The sequence below is a fragment of the Lathyrus oleraceus genome, chromosome 4 (assembly GCF_024323335.1).
Source record: "Lathyrus oleraceus cultivar Zhongwan6 chromosome 4, CAAS_Psat_ZW6_1.0, whole genome shotgun sequence".
Taxonomy (NCBI): Eukaryota; Viridiplantae; Streptophyta; class Magnoliopsida; order Fabales; family Fabaceae; genus Lathyrus; species Lathyrus oleraceus.
In genome coordinates, this window is record NC_066582.1 from 338,578,234 (window position 1) to 338,584,676 (window position 6,443).

At 36.6% G+C, this 6,443-nt stretch overlaps 1 non-coding gene across 1 annotated transcript; it reads left to right on the top strand.

The window, feature by feature from the left end:
- Positions 1-647: 647 nt before the first annotated feature.
- LOC127077739 (small nucleolar RNA R71) lies at positions 648-754 on the top strand. The gene has a single exon (XR_007787515.1). It is a non-coding gene; the product is annotated as a small nucleolar RNA R71 (small nucleolar RNA).
- The last annotated feature ends 5,689 nt before the right edge of the window (positions 755-6,443 follow it).

Here is a 6,443-nt window from a genome sequence, read left to right on the forward strand (position 1 = left end):
TAATCAATTCGTTAACATGAATGTTTTGGTTCATGAACTCCTTGTTTTGTTGGGTTTGAGCGGTGATAAAATTTTCCATAATTTTCTCAAGGCTCGGCTTTGGTGGTACAGGTTGCATAGGTTGATTTGATCTAGGGACTTGATAACTAGGTCTCGGAGGTGCATTATTTTGAATAGGGTTATTGTTTTTATAGGAGAAGTTCGGGTGATTCCTCCATCCAGGGTTATAGGTATTCGAATATGGGTTCCCTTGGGTGTAGTTCACTTGCTCGGAGTGGGTTTCGTTCAATAGACTGCATTCTGCGGATTGGTGTCCTTGGGTTCCACATATCTCACAATCCGACGAAACTGCGGCTACAGTATTCGGGTTCGTGTACATATGCTCGACTTTGAGGGCTAATACGTCCATTTTAGCTTGCATCATGTCTATAGAGCTTAGTTCATGCACTCCTCCTTGGGCTTCCTTCTTCTCCACTATCGCTCGTTCGACTCCCCATGATTGATGGTTTTGAGCCATATCTTCGATGAGGGCACTAGCTTCAGGATAAGGTTTGTTCATCAGAGCACCGCCTGCGGCAGCGTCGATGGTCATCTTTGTGTTGTAATGAAGTCCATTATAGAAGGTTTGAATGATTAACTAATTTCCTAAACCATGATGTGGGCATGCTCGTAACAACTCTTTATATCTCTCTCAAGCTTCGAACAACGATTCTCCTTGGTTTTGGGTAAATCTAGTTATATGGTTTCGGAGAACAGCGATCTTACTCGGGGGAAAATATCTAGCAAGAAAAACTCTTCTAAGGTTATCCCAAGTCGTAATGGAATTGGGTGGAAGGGAATCTAACCATGATAGGGCTTTATCTCTGAGGGAAAAAGGAAATAATCTTAAACGTATTGCCTCAGGAGAAGCTCCATTGGTTTTAAAAGTATCTGCTAATTGAAGAAATATTTTTAAATGTTGGTTAGGGTTCTCGGTAGCGAGACCCGCGAATTGTCTCTGTTGCACTAGTTGTAACAGGGATGGTTTAAGTTCAAAATTATTGGATGGGATAGTTGGGTTTACTATACTAGAACTAGGTTCTTCGTTAGATGGTTGAGCGAAATCTTTAAGAGGTCTTTGGTTTTGATCTTCGGCCATAGCTCTCTTAATTCTATGAAAGAATAAACGTGCGCGAGCGTAACGTTCAGGTTCCGCTAGAGGGTATACTAAGCTTAAACATCCGGTGCTGCGAGTTCTTCGCATTGACCGGCGGGAAATAGCCTAAGTCTAAACGATATAACAACAGGAAAATGAAATTTGACGAAATTGGTCCCCGGCAACGGCGCCAAAAACTTGATGCGTGCTTTTCGCAATTATACGAACGCGTCAGAGTAATATAAAAGATTATCGAATCCACAAAGACCAAGTGTCAATCTATCGTTATCTGTCGTTATGGTGTTTATCAAAGGCAATCGAAATAAGTGTTTTTGTAGTGCGCAATGAAAAGTAAAGTGTTGAAATAGATTTATAATTGATAAAGACAGGGTCGAATGTAATTCACGTAATCAATGGATAATCCAAGTACTTGCTAATAGAGCTACTTATGGGCAATGTTTCCTACTTTGAAAAGAACTAATTTAACGGGAACTGTCGCTTTCGCGTATTCAGAACCGAGTTGTACTCCCTAATCAAACCCTCTTATTGTCACTTATAAAAATGCGCGCATTGCGTTAGAGTAGTAAACCTATTTTTAAGAAATATAGTATCTTGACTAAGTTGAAAAGTATTATAACCTGGATTTCTTAACCAAAAGAGGTTCTTACGAACCAGACTCTAAACTTATAAACGCGTCCGAAAATAGTTTTAAAATCTCTTTTCTTCTTAATGTTAAAAACTCCTAATGAACTAGACAAAGTGTTTTCGCTGTTTTTGAAATAGTTAAAAACAATTAAGTTTAAAAAGACGTTGGACGGCTTTCGATCTTACCCAACAGAATTGAAGTGCGGGAAAACTTAATTTGAAAGTTAAAATAGCCCTTAAGTGTTTCTACGAAAAATTGTACGGATTATCGGTTCAATTATGATCCTTACATTCTATCCTTATAAATTTAGTTAGACATGGTAAAGTAAAAGTGCATTAAAGTAAATAAAAGTAGTGCGAGTGCGGAAAGTAAATAAAAGTAGTGAGAGTGCGGAAAGTAAATAAAAGTAGTGAGAGTGCGAGGAAATAAATAATTTAAAGCGAGTGCGAGGAAATAAATAAAGTAAAAGCGAGTGCGGGAAATAAATAAAATAAAAGCGAGTGCGGGAAATAAATAAAATAAAAGCGAGTGCGGGAAATAAATAATATAAAAGCGAGTGCGGGAAATAAATAAAGTAAAGGCGAGTAATAAAAACCTGCTCCAATCGAAGGGCTGAGTAAATTGCAATGCGGAAAAGAAAATGGCGGCAGGATTAACTTCCTTCCAAAGTGCTCCAAACTCGATTACAGACTCTATCACAGACTTGATTACACAATTGTGGTAACACTCCAATGCGAAGCGATTACCACTATAAAATACTGAATATATGCCTAAGTGAAACAAATTTGCTTCTGAGTTTGCCTCTGTTCTAAGTTTGGATGATTTTAAAAGTGAATTCGCGTTTCTATTTATAAGCAAGTAAAAAGGTGGAAATGACTTGGAGGCCCTTCAACTTGAAAATAAGAGGGAACCGTTTTTCCTCTTGTGGCGCCCGCCACAAGGCCAAAGTGAGGCGCCTTGGTGGATGTAGCGGGGAAACGTGGGAGTTGAGGGAAGTTGAGTTTGACACGTCATGGCTTGGTCTGTGGCGCCCGCCATGGGGTAGGCCATAAGCACAAAATGCTGAATTTTAGGGTTTTTAGCCCTTTTTCGCTCCTTTTCTCGATCGGGGCTCCGATTAAAGTAAAAACCTGAAAACAAAGGAAAACACAGTAATAACACAACAAAATGATAATAAAACAGCTAGAATGCATGTGAAATCGGAGTTGAAAATACGTAAATTTTAGTGTGATCAACACGCAGAACCAACACAATAAACAAAAACAAAGGCAAGCAACCCGCACGCGATAAAGAGGAGAATAAGGGAAGATCTAAGCCATTAAGACACCTTCAGAGGTATCAATCTCGTTTCCATTCGAACCAATTGGTGTTTTCTTTTTTATTGGAGATTCGAAAGGAGAAGCAGGAAGCGAGTGAGAACTTGTGATTTCTGTTGTGGATTAAGCTTTGCCACCACTGGTTATGAGCTCTGGCGTGCGGAGAAGGTTTGATTATTTCCGGAGAAATGACTTTGGACATAAGGAGATGTAGGTTTGAGTTTCTAGCGTGAAGGGGATGAGGTTCCCTTTTTTTCCTCTATTGTCCATTGGGCTCGAAGCCTGGCCCTTTTTGTTGCACAAAGTCACGTGGTTACCTTTTCTTTGGTTTTTATTTTTCTTATTTCTTTAATTGCGTTATATATATATATATATATATATATATATATATATATATATATATATATATATATATATATATATATATATATATATATATATATATATATATATATATATATATATATATATATATATATATATATATATATATATATATATATATATATATATATATATATATATATATATTTAAGCACGATTAAGTATGATATGAACAATCTAGGTTGAGTGGTAAGCACCCCATGCTTGCAATTCCCAAGTCCAGGGTTTGATTCTTATGCGCCTTGTTTCCACGTTTTTCCATGCTTTTTTTCCTTTCCATTTTTTACAACAAGTATTATACAATATATGAATGCGTGCAAACAATTACCAGTTGGGAAAGCTTGGCCTAGTGGTTGGCCATTTGGCCTGTAACTACAGGGGTGGGAGTTTGAAACCCCACACCCCATTTCTTTGAGTTTTTATTCCTTTTTACTTTCTTTCTTTATTTATTTTACCATTTTTATTCCAACTTTGATTTATTTTTTACACTTGTTTATTTTACTATTCTGAAAATATTTTAAATATGAACCCCCATTATTTTTGTCTCCAGAATTTATTGGTGCCTTGTTTCAAATCATTTGGATTTTTTTTTAGGGACTTATGAAGTCTTGAATCATTGGGCTAATGAAATCTACTTTGGTCATCATATTGGTTGGTTTAGGGTTGATTAAACCTTTCATACTTCAAACCTACTAATGGATGATCAAGTGTTCATCTATGGCACTTTGAAGCGTGGATATGTTGCCCCTATTGCAACTAACTTGGGTCATTGGCTTGTAGGTGAGGCTTTGCTTACACATGCTAACTTGTGATTTCATTTGATACATTGTTATTTATTTTGGTTCATACCAACCCACTAACTTCTTACACTTACTTGTTTATATCATACACGAACCGTTATTGCCTTGTTAATATTATGCTTTAATCTTATACTTACTAACTTAACAACTTAATTAATCATTTAATCTCCAACTTTGAGTTTTGCATGGTCTTCCTTTTGTCAATCTATTGATAGATGGACTTGGGGTTGTACAACTTTCATTGGTACAAATCTATGGTAAGTTGGTCCATTGATCATCTTCCATACTTTGCATCAGTGATAAGTTATCCCTTGATGCACCATATTTTGAATCTATTGACTTAAGGACAGATAATCCTCAAGTGCTGGTTCATTGTCCATAATACCAACTTAACTTAACTTTACTAATTTTGATTACCACTAGCCTTTTGTTATTGTTATCGTTATTGTTATTATTATTTTTGTTATTTACTTTTATGTCATTTACATTTAAGTATTCAATTACTCATTATCACCATTGTATTAACTTCATCATGCATGCTTATTTGTCTTTACTTTATTATTGTCATTACATTTAAAAACAACAGAAACATGATAAAATTATAAGACCAGAAATAATACATTCCACTTAATCAACTTGGACTTAGAGGATCTCATCCTAGGACCTTTGCTTGGATGCATTTCCCTTATCTTTATGATACTTGGTTTCAACTTTGGATTTCATTTGTAACTTACATACCATTTGTAAGAATGGCATCATGGCACCACCCTAGGGGGACATGTTTGTAAGTACATTATCCTTTGTTTAGCTTAGGTCACTTTTGCACACACAAGGCTTTCTCGTGGGTAACCTTACAATGAGACCCTTAATTTCTTGTTGGTTACTTTGCATGCTTGTTGCATTACCCAATTTCTCAATCAAATAAACAAATCCTTGATCCAACGTCAAATGGATTTTTTCATAATCAAATTTATTACACTTAATGACTACGATTAGTATTGTGCGCCATGAGCCTTAAGTGGTGGCGAATGAGTGAGAATAGAGCATTCCTACCCTCACTCTGATTATTTTGGATGCAATACGCTTGGCTTATTGTCTAGAATATTCACCTCAACCACTAGACTTTAGTGCAATCTAATCAAAAACAATCTCTTTTTCATAAATCCTTGTTCAAGGTAAAATCAACATAACCCATCAAACCTAATTTTTGTGCCTTAGGACACCATCCAGATAATCCCTTTTCTCAAAGGTATAATCAATCAACACACAAACATTTTCTACTCCGAACTATAGAGCTCTAATTCCTCGTCACCTGATGAGTGATACGTAGGCAAAAGGTCCATAATCCTTGGCGAGCACAATAACAAAAAAACCAGAGTTCCATCACTCTTTTTACACACTTTGAAAATAAAACAATAAACGAGACAAATACCCATGTATGTAAACAACCCAAATGGTTCTCATGGAGTACCATGGACGTGAGGGGTGCTAATACTTTCCCCTTGTGTAACCGACTTCCAAACTCAAGTCTTGGTTGCGAGATCGATTCCTTATTCCTTTTACACGCTTCCCATGCGCGTCTCCTTTTTTGTGAGTTTTATCGACTATTTCCCCTCTCCTCTCCGAAAGAGGTAAACCAAATAAAATTCGATGGTGACTCTTCTGATTTTACCTTTGATAGATAATTCTTTAGGTCAAGTCACGGTTCCTCGTTATCGTGAAATCCAAGTAGCGACAGCTGGAGACTCTGGTGGGGATCGAACCCAGAGTCTCTGGTTTCCCTAAGCAAGTCTATCCTAGTTTGGGTTGTTTTTCTTTTACGTACGTGGGATTTATCCATTTATTTACTTTTTCTATATATATTTCTTTTATTTCTAACTTTTATATATTTTTCTTTGTTTCTGTGTTGATCCAAAATTATGGCTCTGTGATGAAGAAAAGAAAGAAAGAGGCAATAATGATTACAATGAAAACCTTGTGTGAATGATGCTCCACCCGAGTCTGAGAGTTTGCTTGATATATGAGAGGTTGAATAGTATTGATCCATGGGGTGCCTTCCCCGTGTAGGGTCATACGAGAACCTCACTTAGTGGTAGACTCTCTTAAGGGGATTGATAACTGTTGTGCTTTCGGCGTAAGCATCCTTTCCTTTATTAGAGTCT